Raw genomic sequence first — 25,654 nt, 5'->3', positions numbered from 1 at the left:
AGATTTTATCTCCTGAATATAATAAATATACTGAATGCAATAAATAGTATTTCGTTCTATCCTCATTTCTAGCATGAGACAAAAATATTTTGGTTCCGCGTTCTTAACATTTTAATTGAAACCGAACTGGTGTAAAATAAATTTTAATACAGTGATTACGACATCTCGGATCATTTTCCACCTGTCTCTAGCCATAATTTAAGTTCAATTATGTGGTCAGGTAGTAGTAACTAACAACCCTCTGAGATAACGACAATTTCACTTTTATGCTCCGTCAAATGGAACGCAGAACAGTGGTCTATAACATATTATAAAACAGATCGAAAGCAATATTTTCTTTCATAGAAAAAGGGGATCAATTTTGAAGATATGACGCAACAATAAGAAGAAATAATTATGTTTTAAAATGGAATGAAACATACTTAGGTGAAAGTGACGGTTATTCAAATCGTGCATCGTGTTTTGGGTGAATGAAACGAAGAAGGTATTAGATCAGTCAGTCATTCATAAAAGTACAATGGAAGTACAAGTTACGATTGCTATTCGTTTAAATGAGATCGGGCCAAACTTGGGAAGGTATGTGAGGGAATTAATTTAAGGTACTAAAGTATTTTAAATTAATTCCCTCACATATTTTATCTTTTTGGTTAACACAAATTGGTTTGATGTGACACTTTTAAGATAGCGAAAAATGAAAGGCCTATTAGGAAAGATAAAGACGATATGTTTTGAGGTTTAGAGTTGCATATCATTTGGACAAGCAGTAGCAAAGCAAAAGAAACAAGACCTAGACAGATCAGTGGAAATAAATCCTCAAATTACCGCAATCAGAACAAGGTTAAAATGCACACGTATAACCGTTTAAACATTTAAAACGTCTAATAAAGAAGACTTGAATTTCGAAATCAATTAATCGGTGTTCCATTGCAACATTCATAGATCCTCGGGCTTCCCATAAGTACACAAGACCTTGAAATGTTAGAAATGAAGTAACACCAAGAACTGGTCCAAATACTGGATGTAATTTGAATACAATGCATGTAATGCTTGCGACCTGTCAGCTTTGGTTTCGTAACAGAAACTCGTTTCGGATCCACATCTGATCGCCCCAGATATCCTTTCAATATAACGAATACCAATAATTAATTTAATTATACGGCACTACTTAAAAGAGGTGACTATGAAGTTATTGAATTTTAACAAGTTATTTTAAATGTGGAATGAAAAACAGTATTGAAACTGGTTATTCTTTTTATATTGCTAGTTGATAATGATTGTGATTACATAAACGTACATAGGAATCTATATGCAGGAACTAAGTTTATCCTAGTTTTTCTAAGTTTACTCTATAACTCACTCTTGTAAATAAGAATATAAGCGTGTTTTATTTTTATTATAAAAAAATTGGTTTAGAATTTAGAAACGAAATTTAAGCAAACAATATAGTGAATACAACTGAAATGAAAAAGAATTCGTATTTTCCAAATTGCAACAAACGAGTAAAATTATTATTAATGCTTTGCAGAAATGCTAAAAATTGTTAATGTTAAACATCAGCAGATCTAGATCAAGAACATCAACAGCAGAGGTTAGTTGGTAATGACGCCACTTTTCCTCATAACACTAATAATAAATTCATCATCATCATTGACCTTTCACTGCCTTCTAAAACGTTTTCCTTGCATATTATGAATGGCGCCAAATGACTTTGTCCTAGATGCTTATATCAGAATATAATTAGGCAGTTGAATTAAAATGAAAATTTTATGAAAATTTGACTTTTGAATTTTTTTTTTGACGACCTCGGTGGCGCAGTGGTAAGATTCTTGCCACTGAACCGAGAGGTCCCGGGTTCGATCCCCGGTCGGGTCATGATGGAAAATGATCTTTTTCTGATTGGCCCGGGTCTTGGATGTTTATCTATATATGTATTTGTTATAAAATATAGTATCGTTGAGTTAGTATCCCATAACACAAGTCTCGAACTTACTTTGGGGCTAGCTCAATCTGTGTGATTTGTCCTAATATATTTATTTATTTTATTTATTTATTAGGTAAAGTGTGACGATTGTGAAATATAATGTAGGATCTTGAGATAAAATGTCCATTATTTCCAAATTACCATTTTCCATAATTTAAAATGATCGAAATTATCTAATAAAACGAGTTGCATTTTTAAGTCGATGTTTTATGCAAGAAATTACGAATCAAAGATGTGAGTTCAGGAAGCCACCACAGACTGCGACAAGCGGATGCATTTCCTGCAATGTTTGCACCAGCGCAGTACTAAGAACCAACTCATTAAAAAACACATGTAATAATTGCTATAACAGTTAACCAATGTCGAGTGTGTGCTATTTACAGAAAGGTTCATCAGTAGACAGCTAGAGATATATATAGCCTCCTTTATACTTTACAAATACACAAATCAAGGTACATAACAGCATACAAGAGATAGCTATAGAGAAAATAATATAGACGCGTGATAAAAAAAATATTCCTCGTGACAAACAATAGAAATTACTTTTTAAAATTGTAATTAGGATTACATGCGTGAGAATTTGCCAAAATTACTAGTTGATGACGATAGGATCAATGATTTAAGGCCGGTTTCACGATCTGAATGTAGTTAATATCGTGTACCGTAAATTCTACAGATGTAGAATCAACATACAGTACTGTATTATTTACTGTTCGATTACAATTATCAGGCCTTGATTTTCTAATAAAAAATATACTTCAAAATTTTTTAACAATATAGATTACAACTTGGCATACTATCCAATATTTCTTTAGTTCTAACATTAAGCTTTTAACTTCCATAGAAATGTTATGGACAATCAAGGGACCACAAACAGATGGTAGTAGTTTCGAAATCGAGTCAGGTGTCTATTATGAGTTCCATAATGTGGTACTTCGTGACTGAGACCGAATGGCTATCGACGATTCGTCCGACTATTGAAGAGAAAGTGTGAGGTGAAGTTATATTCCAAATTGGTACAGTTAGAGGCAAGTGGTTTATTACAAACTACAAATCTTATTACTAGCTGATGCTGAATACATTTTGATGGTTTATTCCATTTCATACGGATGTATCCGTCAAAACTTTGGCGTAAATACTTATTAGACAATTGAATTGAATTATATATTTTGTTTGGCTTTTTTGTGTAAATTGATCTAGAACTAGACAAATGTGAAACAGGTCTATAGAATACCGTAACGTTGCTATGAAGTAAATGATTTTCTCAGGGTTAATTAGTGTTGTTCGTCAAACCTTGACGGATGTTATGGTATTAGTGCGTGCTTCGAGGATTTTGAAAGTGATTTAGTTTTATGACCTAAAGCTTTACAGATATGCGTGTTCTATGTTCTAAGTGAAGTTGTTAAGTCGAACCAATGAAATAATAAATGACCGGTTTTCGTCGAATGAGACGTTAAAAATATCGTCGTCTATGCAACCATGCCGTCGACCTTGCTATTTTACGATCTTTACAAAGACAATACGTCTCTAAAACGTAAACGTGTTTCCTTTAGAATTCTACCAGTGAGCAATATCTGTGGGAACAAGGGAAATATCATGAGACAACCTGTAATTTAGATGCAAAAGCAGTGTATGAATGGAGAAGTAAATGGTAAAAAAAATCCATCTATATCAACATTACCAACAATGTCGTTCCGGTGTCTTAACCCATCGACATGAGCATAAAATAGAAAGAAGAACAACTTCTAGTCTTTGATAAAGCTGAAATATGATCCCTCAATTCTATGCTTTTTAAATTAAGAAGCGTACATGATTATGTAAAGTGAACTGGTCCGTAATCTAGCTGTTATAGTTTCAATGTCACTTCGGGTCATCGGCCGCAGACATCAGTAATGGTAGCGCCTTAGCTATTTATGGCTGTATGTAAACATTTGCTTATTTAAGTACTGTTTATGGTATTAGTAGCGGTTGACTGATTTTCAATGAAATTGTGGTTGTTTTGTAAATAAGCGCTTACATTTTTATTTGTACTTTCTAGGTTACTATTATTTTCATTACTAGAGATATCTCTTAAATTTTCTTATCTATCTGTTGGGACTTCCTAAATCACTATTTTATGGTTGGTTAGTCCGGTGAAGTAAACATCAATGATTTATCAGTTATTGTGTGAAATGGAGAAGACCGTGGAACTGGACCGATTGTTAAGAAATTTAGTACACAGATAGAATATAACCTGGACTAACACTTTAGGGTACTTTTTATTCCGAAATTTCACGGAAGTGAAGCCCCGGGACGCGGCTAGTTCTACATAATGACCACCTTCAACCCATCCATATCAGTCAGTTAGGGTCCAATTTTATTGAATATCAAAAGAATCCACCGGAACTAACTATGGAATCCAAATGGACGCGGAGTCAGGTGCGAATGTGAGTGTGACTAAACGTAATGCGCGTTCCGTTAGTCGGCGCGTGCGCATCTCCTGTTATGGGAACTTCTCGTTGAAGTTTCTGGAACATCTGCTGTATGTTACTTGTTTTACTTACAAATATAGATCTGTCTACCCTACACACAAGGGTAGACAGAGCCAAGAGACGCAAAAATATATCGTGTTTCGCTGTATAACGGGATTATTGGTGATATGGTATTCTGAAATATGATAGGTCGCGAGCCCATCGCCTATGAGAGGAATCTCCAGTTTTTAGCCCTTGTTTTTATTAGTGTATAAATAAATAAATAAATAAGGACAAATCACACATATTGAGCTAGCCTCAAAGTAAGTTCGAGACTTGTGTTATGGGATACTAACTCAACGATACTATATTTTATAACAAATACATATATAGATAAACATCCAAGACCCGGGCCAATCAGAAAAAGATCGTTTTCCATCATGACCCGACCGGGGATCGAACCCGGGACCTCTCGGTTCAGTGGCAAGAACTTTACCACTGCGCCACCGAGGTCGTCAAAGTGTATGTATTACTTCTTTAACTCTAATAGTTTCTGTTTCGGTTTTGTAATCTTGGGTATCATGAAAGAGTGGAATAGTTTTAATATAAGTCCAAGTACTACACAAGTTGTTAGTGAACTTATGTCTAAACGTTACATTAATGACTTTTTTGTTGAAAGGATTATGGTCTATAACCTCTTCAATTGCATACGAATAGACTTGTACAAGGCTATGGACAATGTTTTGACAGAGTTGAGGTACTGGTTCTCTCGTAAAATGATAACAAGATAGACCTAAGAAGTTCAACCATTAAGAATATTGTAGCCCTTCATTATTTATTAAGTTCGACCAGAAAACTGAGTTGAAAAAGTGTCTAACTAGTGAAATATATCTTGTAGCTTAACGATGTACTTGAAAGTAATTAGAAACGAAAGCTTATAAAATGTAAATTAAAAACGTGATCAAGTTATTAAAAGATGCCATAACAAGATATTTCCCTTTTGTAACCATTATGTAACGAATTATGACTAACCGCACATTAATTTAACTATTAATAAATTTCCGATCCACGATTTTGATCGAGGCACACGCCTGGAAGCTAAATTAAGAAATAATCGATGGATGTATGACGCTCTTTAAAATTAAAGATGAAAATTATGATCTAAGATTATTTGCCATCACACAGACACAAAACTGACCTGACCTGACAATCAACCGCATTTTAAGGCTTTAATTTTCTCGCACGAACAACCAAACATACATCGGTCTAAATCAAGAACAGCATAGTATTATCTGTGCTTTTTTTAAGAAAAACATAACTGTGTAGTCTTCGGGTTAATGGAGCAAACAGAACAATGCATCAATGGTTTCAATGGCAACACTGACTTAGTAACGGTGAGGTTTGCAACACTGGGAAACAAAAACGGTCGCATTGTTATAATTTCGGAATTCATTCAATGAGAATTTTAATTAATTAACTGTATATCGCATTCTTATTCTTTGTATTACTATTATTATGGAGGCTGTTATAAATTTTATGTCTGAATCTATGTATCGTAGTAGGTGAGGCCTTGTAAAACCGGGTTCACTATTCTTGTTGGTACAACGCCATAACACTCCAAAAGAAGGTGGCTTGCAGTTACGTCAACTTCCATGTTTGACAGACTGGAGGAGGGATTTTGTGGTTTAAGACGACAAACGAACAAACATCTCACTTGATTAGTGAATGTTGCCTCACTGATGCCCCTGGTCAACCAGGGGCATCAGAGGAGAGTTGCCGGTCTTTTAAGAAGCTATAGACTCGTTTCTTGAAGGTTCAAATTTCGGATTGTATAGTTTGTTTATGTTACATTTAACCTTGACCAGTATATGTATAATTAATAATGAAATTATTTTTTTTTTCAGGTAAGTCAGCTAAGATCATAGCGAGCCGTAAGTATGGAAAATATTGCTGAAAATTTTATTGATTTGTATCAAATTCATAAAAAATAATAGTAAGTTATGGCCCCGGGGCTCCGGTACAAATTTCGAGATAAAAGTGCTTTTATGTGTTCATTGAGGTTTCAATCCTTGGTGCTAAATGTCATCCAAATTCGTCCTGCGATTTTGTCGGCGTGTGATTTCTGAATAGTGTGATTCTGAGGTAGGTCTATAATTTGTTATGAATTTACCCGAGCGATGCCGGAGCTAGTGAGGTAATAAAATAAGCTACGTTACATTATTACACGGCCCAACCTCTAACGAAACACACCCACATAAATATTCCAGTTTTTACGAAACTAGAACATTGCACGGCATGTAGGCGCAAAGTACTTGTAATTTTTCACCGGTAACCACTTAACGTATAGATTAAGCATAATGTCTCTCTGTTTACTGTTGACGGGTTACGAAATCCTTTCTATTGTTGTGACATTGTCAGTGTTACGCGAAGTTAGGTTAACGTTAACTGTAGGTGATTAAAATTTAGGTGACTTTAAAGTCCTCAGGAGTAAAACGAAGATTAATATTTGCATATTTATTTCTAAATTGTGTGACGAATTCAGGGATATTTTGTAATATAAGGCATCATATAGTTTAAATTGAAATAGGTTTATTTTTTTTCTCATCTGAGCATTTATTCTTGTTTGTGTGTTTGTAATAACTTTATTGCACGAAAATAAGTACATTAATCGAAATTAATACAAGAGAGATACATTGTACAACGGCGGACTTATCCCATGTAGGGATCTCTTACAGTCAACCGGCGATAGGTTGAGAGGACGTGTATACAGTAGCAGGCTAGTCATTATATTCTTCTTCTTGGCGAGTCGATGCCAATGATATATTAAAATCTTCTCTGAAAAGGGTTCTTAATAATAGTTAAGAGGATCATTATAGTTGTTTAGACTAAAAACGTAGAAAATTCCTAATTTTGGTTTGGAATCATGATTTATAAATTTTAAGATCAAGAAGTTTGATAATTGAAATATAAATTGTAAAAAATACACTAACAAAACTCGAACCCAGACTGAAAATGTACCTTTTAGGGTAAGTCGTGGAAAAACAAGTTTATTTAAGAATCCAGTTATAGACGTAACGCGTAATAATTAAATTAGTAGCATAACAGAACAGAAAGTACATTAAAACAGTAAGCTCTCCGGTCTATTAACCAGTACGTTGCTTAGCTACCAGAAGATTGACACCACTCTAAAGCCAATGATGCGTTCACGTATAGAGCTATTACTTTATAGAGGATCATCGTTATGTAAACACAACACAACACACACACTAACTGGAACACAAGAGTGAAAATCTAGAAGAAATAAATGCTGTAGATCTCAACAAACACTTCCAATAACTTTAGTTGTCTTCAAAAATCTAAGTAATTGGTACTTTAAGACAATTATTATTTTACTTTCTTTGAAATGGAATTTGGAAAGGGACATGAAGAAGAATATTTATATACTAATTAGCTTCGTCCTAGGGCTTCGCTCCTGAGGCAATTTCGGGATAAAACGTGTTATACCAGGTTATATTCTACCCGTGTATCCAATTTCATAACAATCCATCCAGTTGATACATACATTTTCATAAACTTTCGCGTTTACAATATTAGTAGGATCTGCTTGCTACTCGTATCCTTTCATTTAGCGAGCGAGAATTTAAGTATGAATTATAATCTCTTGTGTTAAATGTTGCACAACACAGCTATAATGCATTATCCTAATTAAACTACTTTGATATTCGATAAAATTGCGTTCCGTTTCACGCATTCTTTCGTAACTTAAATGCAACAGAAAAACCGATTGTAAAGGTGCATTAGAAGTTAATAATCATTGTTTCTTTTTTAATATAAAGTAAAATTTTTACACTCACTTATGACACGATTAAAGAATATTACAATTGCGTCAAACAATGGTTATGTTTATTTATATTTTATTTCATATATATATAATAATTTCTTATAATGTTGTTACAAAAAAAAATTCAAACAATTATTCTGTCTTTACGGTAAGAACTGTTAAGGAAAGTAGTAATTTTTAGTACAGATAATGTTTGTTGTCTATAGCTAAGCAAAAGAAGTAAATAAATAAAACATAAAGTGCTATATTCAGATCATAAACGTTCCGTTACAACATGTCTCACGAAGCGTGTATCCGGTCGGATGCTGCGCCTAGAGCGACCATTGTTCTGCCTACTCTATGGTAATCACTCTGTGATTGCTCTTGCTCTGTGGTCTATGTATGAACCATATTTTTAAAATTTATTTTATAGTTGCAAATGTTGTTTTTGGGTATAAAAAGTAGATATACCAGACTTTACGTTTAAAAAATTTGATTCGCTTATTTGCGTGAAAAAAAGAATAAAATTTCGGTAGTCGTTATGCCAAATGATTTTAGGCCACTGAGAGAAATTTCACGTATCTTAGTAATACACTCGTAATAGGAAATAGTAGCTCTGTCAAAAACAATTAAACATTGCAATTAATATAACGAAATATTTAAATTATGTACTCTAATTAGGTATGCATCATTCATAATGTTACGCTAAACAAAATCACAAACATAAATCTTGTTTGCAACTCATTACGGAGTATTACATAAGTATAACGATATCCGATAATCCATCACGTATTACTGTAATAACGTTACGATTATTGATTTAAATAAGTTGATCGCTGTAGGGCTCATAGCAATTGTAAATGTTTTATATTTTATTATTTAACATTGCCTTTGTGGGTAGTGGGTTATGTAAACTATTATACCTCTAGGTAAACATAGCGATAACGCAAGATTATGATGTAAAGTATGACATTACATCCTGCCTATATCACGTTTTTAAACTCCATACAACAATTTTGTCCCATATGATTTCTTATTTATGATAAATCTAGTGATAATATTTAACATTTACTGAATAATATTATAAATATTGTAAGTATTACCTTATAATTGACCGAGCGAGCGAAGCGAGCCAGGTCTACAATTCGACTTGGGGCAAAATTTCATTTTTTGTATGTATGTATATAAAGCGATAATTTTCGATCCGTTTGTCTGATTTTGTTGAAAATTAAAAAGTATGTAGAATCTGTCAATAGATTTTTTAAGTTCGTGGGGCATCAAAATCGATTCCGTCGTTTTTGAAATATTCACAATTTTGTAAAAATTTATTATGTTCGCGAGGTCTTAGTTCGCGGCGAATAACTAGTATTATAATTTGGAAAGTGTATTCGATTTGTTGACTTCTTTCACGTGAAAACGGAGCATGATTTAGTGAATTTTGGTGTGACAGTTGCATAGCTAAAAAGTGACTTTGGGCGGCAGGCGAAGACTTAGGTATATAACCTTTTATATACATACCTACACTTAGCGATAACATTATTACATAATATGTTTTTATATTCTGAATTGGTACAATTTTTACATAAATTATTATACTCATGCCTCGTGAGTTTATAGTATACATCCATACATACATATCTACAATCTGATTCATGTATAGTTTTATAGGTTTCATGGAGCAGTATTTGCTTGTGACGAATAAAACCATCGTGAGGAAACCTGCACTAGAGTTTTATCAGCTAGTGAGTAAAATGGAGAAGGCGACATGTGTGTTACATATTCCTATTATGTGTGTTACTAATTGTTACCGACAAAAGCATTATCACTAAATCCAAGAAGAGTTTAATGGACATAATAGGCAACGATATATCGCTTTATTTATCTATGTAATATCAAGAAAATACATAAATCCATGTTCAGTGGTTTGAAGATCATCAACTTTTTTTTACAGCAGAATTATTTTTAAAGTTTATTGATTCGATCGCTGCGATAATCGTTCTTCATAACAAGTGCAATAAATAAAGGCATGTTGAACGCTTTCTATAGTTCAATGAAGGCACGAACTGACCATATAAGTAGCTGGGGCCTTATCAGCTCTGATAACGATCATAGCAACTTTCGTCGACTGCTCTCTGACTATTGCTGCGAAAAACTGGTAACATTATAAAACAAGATTAATAATGTGGCTGCTATAATAAATAAATATATAGGGACAAATCACACGAGATTGAGTTCGGCCCAAAGTATGTTTGAGACTTGTGTTATGGGTTACTAAGTCAACGATACAATATTTTATAACTTATATAATATACTAGCTGCGCACTGGGGCTTCGCTCCTGTGCCTAGTTTCGGGTTAAAAAGTACCCTATGTGTTATTCCAGGTATGTTATTCTACCCGTGTACCAAATTTCATAAAAATCGGTCCGGTAGATTTTGCGTGAAAGAATAACAAACGTACATACATACACACATCCTCACAAACTTTCGCATTTATAATTATTAGATAAACATCCAAGACCCAACTCAATCTGAAAAAGATCATGTTATATCAGGATATTCTATCTTGACCTGACCCGGGGACCACTGAGAACCCGGGACCTCCTGTGTGAACAGTAAGGCATGATGATGATTAGGCCATAGAGGGCGCCAAAATAATAATGTTTTTAGAGCGGTTATACTTTAAATAATTTCAGGTTACTTAGTTTCGTATTGGGTGGGTGATTCCCCACCAATCAGATTTTCAGATCAGATCACCAATCAGTTTGGACCGGGTGGTGAGTCAAATCACCATTATCACTATACCAAAAATCATCTGAAAACAATGTCTCGTTTTGACGTGAAAGAAGGATAAATGAACCAATGGTCTGACAAATAGGGAGCCACGACCGTGTGGAGTGGAGACGAAAAAGTAGAAAGCGGATCCTGGGCAGCGACACTTAGCGGTTGAGGATGGGGAGGAGAAACTAAGAAAACGCTCCGATGAGAGAGAGAACGAGAGAAGGACAAACGAACACACTTTCACATTCAAAATATTAGTATGGATGGATACGCAGTCCATTCTTGAGTGGTCTTTGCACGGATTGTATCGATGTAATTTTCCGGTTTACGCAAAGCTGCCGACGACCGTGCGAAGTGGACGTTAAAGTGGGAAAGGATCATGGGCTCTAACGCTCAGATGCTAAGGAAGAAACCGGGAAAACGCCCAGAGAGAGAAAGATTGTAAATCAATAAAACTATCATGTTACCTTTCCTAAATACCTTTTAGGGCTAAACACTTAAGTAAATAGTTAATCTATCACCCAGTTAGTTGACTATCAATCACTATCACTATTTAACTTAACGAGATTACTCTATCATATCTCAGGAAGTAGTTAACGAACGCTTAAATTGATGGATGACGTGTCGAATTAAACGTTTTTAATCATGCAAAAATATTTTAAAACATCTCATTAATGTGAAAAATGTTTGTTTAAAAAATTACCTAGACTAGAACTGCCGTTAAAATGTCATGTATTTTATATTAGTAATAAAAATTTAATGTGTAAAGAGTATACAAGTGCTGTTATAGAAATAATAAAAATAATTCTAAGTATCGATAATCGAACGTAAACGAATTTGCCGGCAAAGGTAGTAAAAATAATAAAGCTATTGTTTTTTTTAATACGATTCAACACTGTCAAGTCACGGTCAAGTTGTCAGTATAATCTAGGTATTAGTATAATATACATATGTAGTAGTACCTATCATACCTATTGTAAATATAACAATGTATAATTTTCGATATCTGTGCCATTTTCTCACCAATAAGTAACCCTCACCATATAAGTATAACACATAAAAGTTTATGATCACTTTGTCATAATATACTCTTAGATATTTCACAATTCATGTGTAATTTTAGTTTAACCTCAATGTTTTTAATTGAGAAATACTTATTTGTGACAATGCGTGAGATACGTGGTCATTTTCTAAATAACTCTCAGGTTTGATGTTATCACAAAATGTTGTTAATAAAGGTCATGTAATAGCCGTTACAAACGTCCGAATATCACCATAAAATTCTCAAATACATCACATTACCACAGTGTAATCATGATATCAATGAATACGACAGTGTACCCATTAGTGCACTAAAATACAGTGACACAATATTCTGTACTGTGTGCTGTGTTGTTGCATTTGTATTGTGCGAATTCGGAATTGCGTTAGTTTCTTAATTTGAAATTTTGAAATCTGCGACAGTAGGCACCATTGCGTCGACCAGTATTTATTTCGTTCGAATCGAATATTAAATTGAACAAAAAATTCATTGAATTCCAATGTTTAGTTAAACGACATTATTAGAAATATGGAAGCTTTTGTAAATACATTTAGCACCACTGAATTTTTTTTTAATTAACAGTTTTTCAAGCTGATGGACAAGTATATACCAAAAAAGGCAGCCAATTTATGTATACCGTTACGAAAGCAGCACGTGGGTATGTGGCACAATTGGACGGACGAACGGACCGACAGACGCTTGCTTCATTATAGTGATTACAGCTAATTGTTGTCTAAATGTTGTCAACTTATATTCTTGTGAGGAAGCTGAAATTTCTTCTTTTGTAGTCAAATTTTTGTGGCCAGTGTTATTGCCGAATTTATTTTTTATATACATTTATAGATGAGATGGGAATATTTTAGTTACCGTTATTATATTTTTTACAGCTAAACAAAGACTAGAGTCTAAACAAAGGTTAGAGTTATCAATACATATTATAAAACAAAGTCATTGCCCTGTGTTTGTCTGTCATATGCTTACATCCTTAGAACTACGCAACCGAAATTAATGCGGCTTTTTTGAAATAGATAGTTTGATTTCTGAGAAAGTTTAAGGTTTATAATTTATTACGGTTTTACCCAAGGATGAATAATTTAATTTATACAGGTGCATTAAAGACTTTTTATGATACTTTGTGCATTATTCTTTTTTAATCGCAAGGATGCAGGACATCATGACATTCTTTTTGTTCCAGGTGAGGATATTTTCTTAAAAATGCGTTGCGGCGACGCGGAGCAAATTACCTAAGGTAACTTAAATATTTTTATTCTTGATTCACGGTTATTAAGGGAAAAAAGCATGTTCATAATAAAATTGCTATTGAGCTCTACTATACTGATGTTTGATGACTGATGATGTTTGTAAGTAAATCAATATTTGTTAATGCAATTGGAGAATATTTTGTTTTTCTGAAAACGATTTTCATATTTTGACATCTTAGATCAAAACGTTATAATAAATTGATGTGATTCTTGGTGAGGAGAAAATCAAAGGGCTGGAGAGTGACAGTTGATGTAAAACAATTCGAGCAATAATATTATAATTATAGGTATAATAATATCTGTGAACTGGTATTAACTACTAATGTACGTAATAATCTTTGTAACATAACTACCACGCAATCGAATCTAAGGATATTTCGATGACAATTTACACTGATTGGAAAGAATACGAATGGACAATCGAGTCGTGTCCGCTCGTCACGTTTGAACGATTATTTTCATTCGAATGGATTTCGCAAACATGTAAACTGATGTTACAGACAGAATAACAAACAAACTGATGAGTAGGGAGTAATGTTCACGTAGTCAAGCCAGTGGTTTACGTGAATTAGGTATACGTGTGTTGAAAAAGGTATTCGATTGGAGACTTGTGCGGTGAGTTTAGCGTTTTAATACTACAATATATTTATGTTGGTTTAATTATATAAAAATACTTTACACTATGCTACTTTTTACTTGCAAAGTAACTGTGAAATTGCAGTGTATGTTCGGATGGAATTTTGCAATTAAATATTGAAGAAGGTTTCTTTATGATACTTGAACTTGTTTTTATTTTCCTACTAGCTACTCAGCCCGGCTTCGCACGAGGTCTGTAAAACCTGCAGTAATAAATTGTCTAAGTAACATTGAGAACTGAATGAAAATCCGATGCGTTTAAGAGGAAAAAAGCTTAGAATCAGACATACGTGTAGAGTGACTTTGTTTTATACCTTTGTTGTGATGAGAAAAACATTGTTTTTTCAACAGATGAGCGAAAATTTCTTTTAAAACTGAAAAGAAATTTGCATAAACCCAAATAAGAAAAATTGAATAAAAACGAGCTGATAGACAGCATGCGGTTAATTAGGGTCGCCGTCCATGTTATTAACATGTAAAATGCATGTTTACTCAAAATAAAGTAGATCGCAGATTATTTCATAATAAGCACGTACGTAATAGGCGTAGCTAGGTAATCAAATGCCCTGGTGCAAAAAAGATCTGGGCCTCCACCCCAATTAATCTTGACTATGGTTATAAAGACGTGACGACACAAATATCGTAGTAGGATGGCTGTCAATGAGTTCAAACTCAGTGGGGCAGATCACGTGGGATGAAGGACGAATCCTGAATACACTTTATTGAAGGTGACTGAAATCTTGTATAAATATATGTTTAGTTTGACTGACAATACATTTTTATTTATGCATGATCCGATGGTAAACTCAGGATTGGCTCCCGATGAGGTTACTCCACAGTGGTTTCCTGCACGAACATGTGCTGGACGGATTATTATGAAATTTGGTACACGGGTAGAATATAACCTGCAATAACACATAGAGTACTTTATGTCCTGAAATTCCCACGGGAGCGAAGCCCCGGTGAGCAGATACCGATAAATAAATAACATTTTCAGTTTTATGTGTGGGAAAATTATAACCTTTGTTACAATTTGTTTTCAAGTACTTATCATAGGGCCTCTGACATTTACCGACAGCCGAATAAAGAGGTTGCGTGTTCTTCGTGGATATTTAGAATGGTTTCCTAATAAGGTATTAGGGCATGACTGTGTAATTTTGTTGTCAAGATTTTGTGCCTTAATGATCATTATTTGATCTGTTTGTTTGTTAAGCAAGTGCAGTTGGAAGAAATCATTGAATGTGATTAAGGTTATTTTTGTATTAATATATTTTTGGCGTACCTTTCGCATTCTCTGTATGACACTATGTTTAATTGTCGGATAATGCTTTTAGTATTAAATCCATCTCGATTTGTACCTTTACGAATTGTATTTTGTGGTGCAATGAGATTAATAAATAAATAAAAGTGCAGCTTAAAAAAATAAGTAAGATGCAAATAAAATTAACAATACTTAGCTCGGGTAAAATGATAATAAACACACATAAACATTCTTCAGGAATGACACTATCTATTAGGGAAAACACTACGATTACAGAACTAACAAATTCTGTGGGAAAAACGGGGCAAAAATCCGTCCGGTAGTTTTTGACCGAAAGACCCAGACGACAGACAGAATGATTTTTCATCGATTTGAAATAAACTTTGATTGTCTTAAATGTCTAGTGACAAAATATTCACTACAATAATGACACTACTTGCCAATATATAGCGGTAAGTAGTCGTAAAAGTCATGTAAGATACCTTTAAGCTACTTGAATGTTAGCAATAACACATACCTATACGATAACAAAGATTTAAGCATTTTACGGTCAACCTTGTAAAATATTAGAAGAATACAACGATCATTTAATATTAACCAAATGGGATGTTACGTCGAAATTTCTAGGCAGGTCCATACAGTTAATAACCGCTGTAGTTAATTAAAAAAATAATGTGTTATTTCAACTATTACTCAATTATCGTGTCAAGGACGCAAATTAATGTGTTTTATACATGCGGTGACGAGATAATAACATTAATGCAGGAGTATGGTATCACTCTTGTAACGTGACAAATAAATATATTAAATATATAAGTATATAAATAAATATATAAGGACATTACTAAATCACACAGATTGAGTTAGGCCCCAAAGTTCCAGACTTGTGTTACGGACTAACTCAACGACACCATAGGTATTTTATAACAAACCAGCTATTGCCCACGGCTTCGCCCGCCGTAAGTTTATTTTTCCTTGATGTACTGTACTAAAAGTGCTTTGTCCTTCCTGCATTTATGCAAAATTTCAAAAAGAATGGTCAAGCAGATAATTGTTTGCCCGGTCTTGGCCGAAATGTTCTCGGGTGTAAAGCAAGTATTTTTAAATTAAATCTAAAGTACTTTTGAAAAAAATGTTGTGTTGATTATAAATTTCATATTACTAAAAAATATAGCACTAGCTTAAATTCATTTCAATCAAAATTACAACTGCAAGAAAATAGACATACACATAGGTAAGTGCCACAAATTTGGATGAATACATCATGTATATCAGTAACACAATCGATCATATTTACGTACGTCCATATTTCTATTGTGATCAGAATGATCTTGACCTCAGGCTGGTGACTCACGACGTCAGGCAGACAACCTACACACCCATTTTTTCTGAACAGATGTAGCTGTGACTCATAAACATAATTCTCATCTTAAATAGAAAAACGCAAGATGCAAAAATCACATATATTTGTAAATATTGTCTTTTTATCAAATAAGAACAAGTTATCAAATAAGATCATGAAAGAAGAGTTATACGCTCTCTCTCTCATCTGAGCGTTTTCCCAGTTGGAGCCGTGGATCTACTGACCTACTTTTTCGTTACTTCGCACGGTCGTCAGAATCACTAGTTGTCTGACTATTGGCGGTCATATCATCCATCGAAAGCGTATTATGATAATATCAAACTAGCATTTTTCGGATCAGCAGTTTTTAACTATTCACGCAGAATAAAAAAAAAGTCATATACTTCTTATACATTCATAAGAAAGGCCTGCGACCCAGCAGTGGGGACGTTTTCTGCTCCAAATAGATCTAGTAATTGACACAGTATTCGCAAATGATATGACAATTTACGGACGTGCCGATGCCGACGAACGAACATGCCATTCTTATACCTCACTATCGGATTGACTATGACTTAAACCAACAGTAAGATAACTGTAAGACATTATATGTTTAAAGTTATTGTGTGTTTGTTTGTCTAATTATCATCAATCAGTCTGTGCCGGTATTTTGTTGATTCTCGTGCTGGTTATCTGATTGAGGTATTTAGCTTATGCAAAGTGGGATTTTAACACAGTAACAGCTTTGCTGTTACTGATAGTGTTGGTTAGCCCAACCAGATTGTATTTTATTTTGTTCACAATTTTAAAATGTTATTCTTCTCCAAGATCCAATCAAATTCTATCTATAAACTATTAAGTATCCATAACATAATTAGTGTCCATTAGATTAAATGAAAGTTGCAATTTGATATCAAAGAGTACACATACTTTTTCCCTATCCCAAATATTGTCCAATGTATTTAATGAACTTGTTTCTTTATTTCATATCCTAGTAAGAATTATCGTTAGCAAGTTACAGCTCAAAAGAAATAAGAGACCTTTAATTTCCTGCCTCTCAAGGCGCTGCCGCTGCCTCATTTCTCATCACCTGTATTGAGATCTTCTCGCTTGGCTGGTCACGTCTCGATCATAAAATCAACAGTGAACAGGAATGCTTCACTATAGAATCCATCATTATTATTGGTCAAAAAATTACAGCAAAAGTCATTGTTAAATCTTTTCTAAAGTGATAAGAATTCTAAAAATTTTACGTAACTCTTCACGGGAGTCCAACTTGCACTTGATCGGTTTTTTAAAATCTGTTTTATATTCATTGTATCCACAATAGCGCTATGTTTCTACTGTGGCTGTTGTATGCCAAAGCCTCGAGCAAGCCTTGGCCGAGAAGAATCTTTGTGACGTCAATGTCTGTTGATGTAGAAGCGGTCGTTATTGTGATTATTGTAAATAGATCTCGTGACTCGTAAATAGACGTCTTTCATGATTAAAGAAAGTGGCTGTAATGGTCCCATCCATTAGAAGTATTGTATATTTACTGTCTTTTAATCAGTGGATGTCTAATATAACTTAAGTTATGTGAGTGTTGTCTGTTGGCCCACTTCTTAAAATCCTATTGGTGGTACTAAATTAATTGTTTCTGATTCATAAACTCGTGTAACGCATTTCCCATCTTTAAGGCTAATAGACATTTTCACTTTACAAAATTCACAATTTTTTTCTGAAATTAACTATTTAATACTTGATTTTAAAGTGGTTAGTAGTGAGTAGATTAAAAACATATGCCTACATAATCCCGGATGATTTTATCCTACGATCTGAGGCTAATTTAGCTAACTCACATCTTAATGGGACGCCCTAGCTTCTAGTTTTGGTATGATGGCGCTTCGTGACTCCAAAATTACGGTATTTAACTAAATCTTAGAGATTAATCGCTTGGAGATAAATACATTTTGCTTGTTACTTAGGTCCACTTGCATATCTGGTCGGGATAAATAACCTACTTAGGAACCATTAAGGAAAAATCCTATCTAACTTGGCGGTGAGGGCATTACTACCACTAGAGAAGGACTTTGGACTTAAATAAATTCAATATTTATATATCTTTGTTTCTCAAAAAGTGCCCACTTTCCATTTATTGACTTATTGAACAAGTTATACAACAGTAAGTGATATTACGAGAGATATTAAACCTATCTCAGGTGTAGATCTAGCCGTGATTATAGTTTCAATTTCCATCCGTAGCGCAAAACATCTAAAATGCAGAATCCTAAAGTTTTTATTACTTGCCTTCTCTTAAATTTTTATTTTGTTTCATTGCATTGCAAAAATATAGGGATTACTCTACCTTACATATTCTCAAAAGTTTGGGAAAAAACTGAGCGCAACCCATATTTGATTGTACGATAATTTTGGGTTTCTCACTTGTCGATTTGCTGAAATTTTGTAGCATATTTAAATCGTATGATCGAACGACAGCGTATTTACATTAGGAAATTAGTAATATGTGATCATAGATTCTCATAGTCTGCTCGTTTAGTTGATTTTGACGAAGTCTCTTGTCTCTTAGGTCAATAATAATTCAATAAACATTATAAAATACCAGGGATTGTGTCCGTCTAATGTTTGTGTTTGCGTTCACATTACACTAATAATGCATCTCCCACAGAACTTGGATTATTTTATGCCTCTTCTGCACCTTCAATGCTGTGTACATCTGGCGTCGCGACTAATTTTAAATTAATTCCCATACTTTCTCGTCGCATCCTCAGTGCAATTTCTCCCTCGTCTATCCACAAGTGAAATTTATGTCGTGTACATTCGGCTTTATTTTCAAACTATCCGCTCTTACTTTTGTATTTTGGACTGACTAAATAACTCACATCATTATCATCTACAGCCATTTAAACGTCCCCACTGCTGGGGCACTGGCCTTCCTTACCCATCCGTAAGGAGTTTGGGCCACGACCCATCACGCGGGCCCATTGCAAATTGGCGGGTTTTTACAGCTGCAAATACAACCGGGACCAACTATATTTTTTTACAAACTTTTTAATTTACGTGATTGAATTAAAAATTAAAACTAAAATAATAAATATTAAATAAATTTAAATAAAAAATTGACACTAAATCGCCGTCGTCGTGCGGTAAAGTTCCCAGAAGGCTGGCGACATTTCCTCTTTGTATGGCCAAACTCAAACGTTGGCCAAAATAGTCACCAGCCCTTGGGTCCCCAGAGACATCGACCAGGTGTGAGGAAATTTCCTAGGAAAGGTCCCAGGGTCTCTACAGCAAAAAGCATAAATATGTATGGCTCTCCCAGAGATGCATATTTACGCCTTTTGCCGGACTCTGCCGCCAACAAAAAAGCGACTCGTCCCAGTTTTGTATCGATCTTGAATTTTTAATGGAATTGACCAGAATGCGGAATTTATTTCAAATGTAGAAAAACAGTTTACAGTTTTCACCATTAAATCTTCAATCAATGGAAATGGTTGTGACTGAGGAACAATTAGTTTATTTAAATCTCGGAAATCTATACATAACCTTGTTCTTCTATCATTTTCTTTTTTATATGCAAGTGTGACTGGTGCAGCAAAAGGGCTATAAGATTCCTCAATAAATTTATTTTCTAAAAGTTTTGAAATTTGATTTTCTATTTCCTTTCTATCCTCAGTTGTGCATCTATATGGTCGTTTGTGACAGTATTTATCCACCATCAAGTCTATGTGAGCTTCATAATCTCGAACAGCGCCAACATCATATTTATCCTTAGCAAAGACTGGTTTATAATTTTCTATCAACTTATTAATTTAATTTTGTTGATATAAATCTAAATGGTTAACCGACGTTTCAAACATTTCCGAATTTTACAAACTATTGCGTTTATAATAACTAGAATTAAAATTCCTGTATTAAAACCTGTCTCGCGTGCTTTAGATGTGATATACCCAGTTTCCATATAAGTTGTTCGCCATTTTGAGCACCGGAGTCATCCTGGTTCAATTGTATCGGCACATCGTTAATCAACTATCTGTGGGTTGACGGTCGCTAGTCTCAAGGTTGGCACTTAATTTAGCTAGGCATGGAGTTCTTTGAATTAGTTATGGAGATGAAAATAATTACAACATTGGAAACCATGCCACCTGCATATAATCTAAAAATCTGAATCTGTTGGTGACTAAACAATATATCAATGATAAAAACAAAATGGTAGTCCATTCTTGTGTATGATGCAATTTTAAGTTGCATCTACGAAATAAATAACATTGTAAAAGAATTTTTAAAATTCATAACGGTGACAAATTTAAGGTTAAACTTTTTGTCCCTCATTGAGCTAAACAAGAAATATAACAGATTAAAAAAACTTTAAATGTTGAAGATTCGGCTATGATTTTACAACCGACCTGCCTGAGGTCAATCCTCCTTGAGAATACTATTGTTGCCTATCAGCTGCCAGGCTGTGTCCCTTAGTCACCTCGTACGACAATCATGGTGGTCCTATTCCAGGGCGGAAAAATCCGAGGCTTCAAGAGTCTGAGGTGAAGCGTTACTTGTATAAACAGCAAATTTAATGATGATATCGTGAACATCCAGTTGGATAATGCACTGTTCACTTCGCAAATCATCAATAGTTTCACATTAGTTTTCCACGCCGTCATTGTCATCTAAAATGGTCAACAAATCAACAATTGCATATCAATGCGGCTATAAATTAGTACAGTCGGTCGCTCGCTTTCATTGCCTGTAGCCACGTCGTAAGGAGCGACTTTCGTTTGATTTCTATTATCTACTGATCTAATTGTCTGATTATTTGTTACGCAATCGATGCGATGATTATATTTGTGTTCATGTGTCCGGTCAGTTTTACTCGGTTGTTTTGTAGTATGATTATCGGTAGACAGATTTCAGTCACATAATCTTTTGGCATGACTTCATACATGTTCATCTCAATTCATTACATTTATTTGATGCATTCATTTTATCTAATGATGATGATAAGATAAACATTATTAATTAATAATGTTCTGTTTAGATTAATTTGCATAATCAATAAATATTTAATAATAATTTGCTTAGACATTTAGAAAGTATTGAAATCGTGTTTGTTATTAACGTTACTGTGATTCGGTCATACTCTGTTCTTACTATAATTGTTGAGAATAGCATGACTGGAGTCATCCCACCATCGTGCTATAAGGTCAAATATGATGTTAGGTTTAGATTGGAGTAAGATTTCATTTCACTTGAACGAGATGCATCGTGAAACTGTACTTTGGTATCAGGCTAACGCAAGAATTTCACAACTGATCACACACAAATACACGTTAAATTTACTTTGAATAACAGACATTTCAATAAACCTTGTATCAATTAAAAATATTGCTATGCAACCTTCACATCCAGTTACATTAACAAATAAATTATAGTTTTTTGAATACATTTTAGTTATTAAGTTCATTTTGTGAATCATTTAATTAGTAATAAATGACATACATCTGCAGAATATCATAATAATAAAATATAATGTGTTGTTTAAACATTTAGGTGTTTCTTTTTTCTTTTGCTTAACCAATTGCCAATAATAAACTTTTTAAAGACTGTTCTACAATATTATGGCTAGTTGCTACAAGCGACAAGCATTTGAAACTTTCCAACAAAAGGTGAAACAACCCCTTCGACTTCGCTACTATTTGTCGAGTATTTTCATGAAATTAAAATCAAAATCAAAATCAAATCATTTATTCAGAAATTAGGCCTTCACAGGCACTTTTTCACGTCATAATCTAAATTAAATTATGTTTATCAAAGCTACAACTACTAGCATTTCGGAATGACCACTGCTGAGAAGAAATGCCGAAAGAAACTCATTCAAACAGTGTTGGTCCCTATTATGCCAGAAGGGCTTACCATTTTTTAAATATAAATATAAATATAAATATGCAAGTGGCATTTAGATATTGCGAATCAAATCTTAATTAGTTATAATAAACTCGTTCGACTTGCCATGACTCGCGCCCACAGTTAGCCAGCACACGCATGTTTTAACATAATTTAGTGCTAATAACTTCAGAGGTGCTGTATTGACGCAATTACATATCTAGGTCAGTTTGTGGGCTAGATTTTACTACACTAACTAGCAAAAACTTACCTATAATATAATATTTAGTGAGGCTTAATCGGCATAGCATTCTGTCTATAAAAAATAAATAAATAGATACAAATAACACAGATTGAGTTAGCCCCAAAGTAAGTTCGAGACTTGTATTATGGGATACTAACTCAACGATACTATATTTCATATCATACTATATAGATAAACATCCAAGATCAGGTCAAGAATGATATTTTTCGAATTGGCCTGGTCAATTCGAAAAATATCATTCTTGACCTGAGATCGAACCCGGGGCTTCCAGTATAGCAGTCCGGCATGATGACTATGCGAACTAACACAAGCCAAATTATTATAGAAATTACCTCAACTTTGATTAATTATACTCAGAGAGTAATTACTTTATATGAAATTATTTGGTTAGTACCAAAGTCATTAATCTTTTAATATATATTAAGTTCATTAAAGAAATTTTAATTTTAGTTATTCGGTACGGTCACCTCACGTTTGGTGTGACTGTGTGGTAGGTGTTTACACTTTGGTACAGCTGACCACATAATAAGGGTTGCAAGACTGGCAAATTTATTTCCATCGACCTGATTTCTTTCCTGACTTGCAACCAGAATTGACAGGGCAGTATAATGAATATGTATTGTATTAGCAGTCATTGTTACCGACCTGTTGACCTGCAGACGTCTTAATTTGGACCGTTCAACATGTTCGGCAAACTGAATCACTTGATCATATATATATATGTGCATTGTCGAAGTGTGAAGATAACACTATATTTATGTAATACTTGGTATGATATTGTTTCAATTTATGTAGGTTTGTAAAATATTTGTAAAGAAACAACGACCCATAAAATGTAATCCTTAGATATAATAAAACCTTAGTCCTTTTGTCGCATTTGTCTGTCTGTCAGTATGAACGCGATAAACGAAATTCACCCGAGCGAAGCAGGGACGGGCCGTTTTATATATCTAAATGTGTTTTTCTTTTGTTTCAGGTAAATGTTCAAAGTAATTCTTCAGTGGTGTAAAACAAGGATGTTCAATATAGGTACCTCCAAAAGTAAGTTTTTAATGTGTCTTTAGGTATTGTAAAATAAAATAGGCGGTTAAGGATTAGTTACTGTGAAGAAGATTAGAAAATAGATAAATATAAACCCGACTTAGACATATAAGGTAGAATCTCGTTGCGTTTTTTTTACATATCGCTAGTAAATCATAAAGTTTTCTTTGCGAATTAGTCATTATTACCACAACATAGAGGCGTTAGAGTAGCTTTACATGTAGTTTGCTGTACCTAGGCTTGCTGGCTATTCCTGTAAAAGTAATAATTACCTGTCTTACCGGGATATTGAGGACCAATACTAATGACTTCACTTAGCATCAGCCGTGTCTAATAGTCAGAGTAATTGCTGGACGTCCGGTCGAACCCTGTGTACTTAAAATAGACTTATAAATGTAACTTTTTTAGATATTTATCTGGAAGTGAATGATCTTTGCCATATAAAGTCGACGGCGCCGCGCGCCGCCATATGAAGGCGAAGCAAGTGCTCAGAAATTTCTTCTATCATCTCTTATACTCAAATCTAATCAAATCAAATCATTGTATTTGCTTAAATAGGGTTGGTAATACAATATTCACATAATGGTTTAGAACAAGCTTATTTAGCCGTTGTCAACAGCATGCATTGCATATGTGATATTTAAAAAAATATAAAATGACATCAGATTAAATTAAGATAAAATGTCACTTACAATCTACATGTATGTCAATTAATGTCATTGTAATAAAAAAAAATCTTTGATTGTGTAAAAACATTTATCCTGATAAAGCCATTAATTTAATACATATATGTTCCCATGTTGTATTCGTGGCTGTCATGCCTGTAGCTCGGGGTCCCGTAGATCGACAAAAAAAGAAGAAATAGAGGTCCGTGAAGGAAACAAATGAAGATTCTTCTCTGATTGTATGACCGCCTGGGCGACACGGCGACTTCTTTGTTTGGGAACGCTGTTGTGGTTTATCAGCTGTCAACGCTTTATATCCCTTAGTCGCCATGGATGGACCCCACATAGAGCTGGACATGATATATGAACTCTCATCAAAGCATTTTAATTAAACTTCTGCGAACTATAGAAAGTCAAACAAATAGGCGAGTAGAATTAACGAGGGATTTGCATAGGATTCGCAGGGTTGTCCAGGATCGTGTGAGAATGATGCAGATTTGCTGATTGAATAGTCATTCGTCCCGGATTAGGATCTACGAGTGTTGTGACTTTGTGGCGCCAAAGCTCGGAGTGGCAGGATATGCAAATATGCGTATATATAGATTTTATTCGTTCGTTTTAATCCTAATGGTGAAAAGAGGTTCTCAATTTAACCCTGTTGTAGACTATAGTTATTTAGATCTTCCAACGTCGTCACAACCCTTTGCGGGTCTTGCTTTACCTTTTCTATGAATTTGTTCACCGATCGCGCTTATTCACCTTCATTTTCTTCTTATATGAAATTTGGCCAATTTCTTTAGGTTTTCTGTAATACAATACATCCAACGCTTCCTTGGTCTGCCTTTAGGTCGTTTCTGCTGTGGTTCTTTATATTTGTTAGTTTAAAAAACTTCGGTCAGATTACTGTAAAAAAGGAAAATTAAATTTCACTTTTTTGCTACTGCTAGTGAAGAAAAAGTACATGTTCCTTGACGATCTATGAAGATAAAATTCACGTACAAGAAACTAATACAAACTAACTAATAAATATTACAATGTACCTAACTAAATAAATAATTTTCATTTTTTCGTTGCTGAATTGTCATACAACTGTATCGTTTGTACATAACCTAATTATAGGTACATACAATAAGAACTTAGTAGTCATAATTACAAATTATAATTACAGTGACATTTATGCGTTCAGTCACGGCTTCTCAAACTGTCACGTACTTTCCTAATGAAATGATTG

General features: G+C 34.0%; 1 protein-coding gene across 4 annotated transcripts in view; it reads left to right on the top strand.

The window, feature by feature from the left end:
- LOC128672118 (axoneme-associated protein mst101(2)) overlaps positions 1-25,654 on the top strand; it is a 135,781-nt gene that overhangs the window by 39,465 nt on the left and 70,662 nt on the right. Inside the window, exon 2 of one of the 4 annotated variants that reach the window (XM_053749044.1) lies at positions 13,267-13,320. The exons of the other annotated variants lie outside the window; for them this stretch is intronic. The gene's annotated coding sequence lies outside the window, so the exon portion shown is untranslated. The remainder of the gene's footprint in view (positions 1-13,266; positions 13,321-25,654) is intronic. 4 annotated transcript variants of the gene reach the window in all.

This window comes from Plodia interpunctella, chromosome 8 (genome assembly GCF_027563975.2).
Source record: "Plodia interpunctella isolate USDA-ARS_2022_Savannah chromosome 8, ilPloInte3.2, whole genome shotgun sequence".
Lineage (NCBI taxonomy): Eukaryota > Metazoa > Arthropoda > Insecta > Lepidoptera > Pyralidae > Plodia > Plodia interpunctella.
Note: the sequence above shows the minus strand (reverse complement) of the source record. Positions and strands in the feature narration are given on the sequence as shown.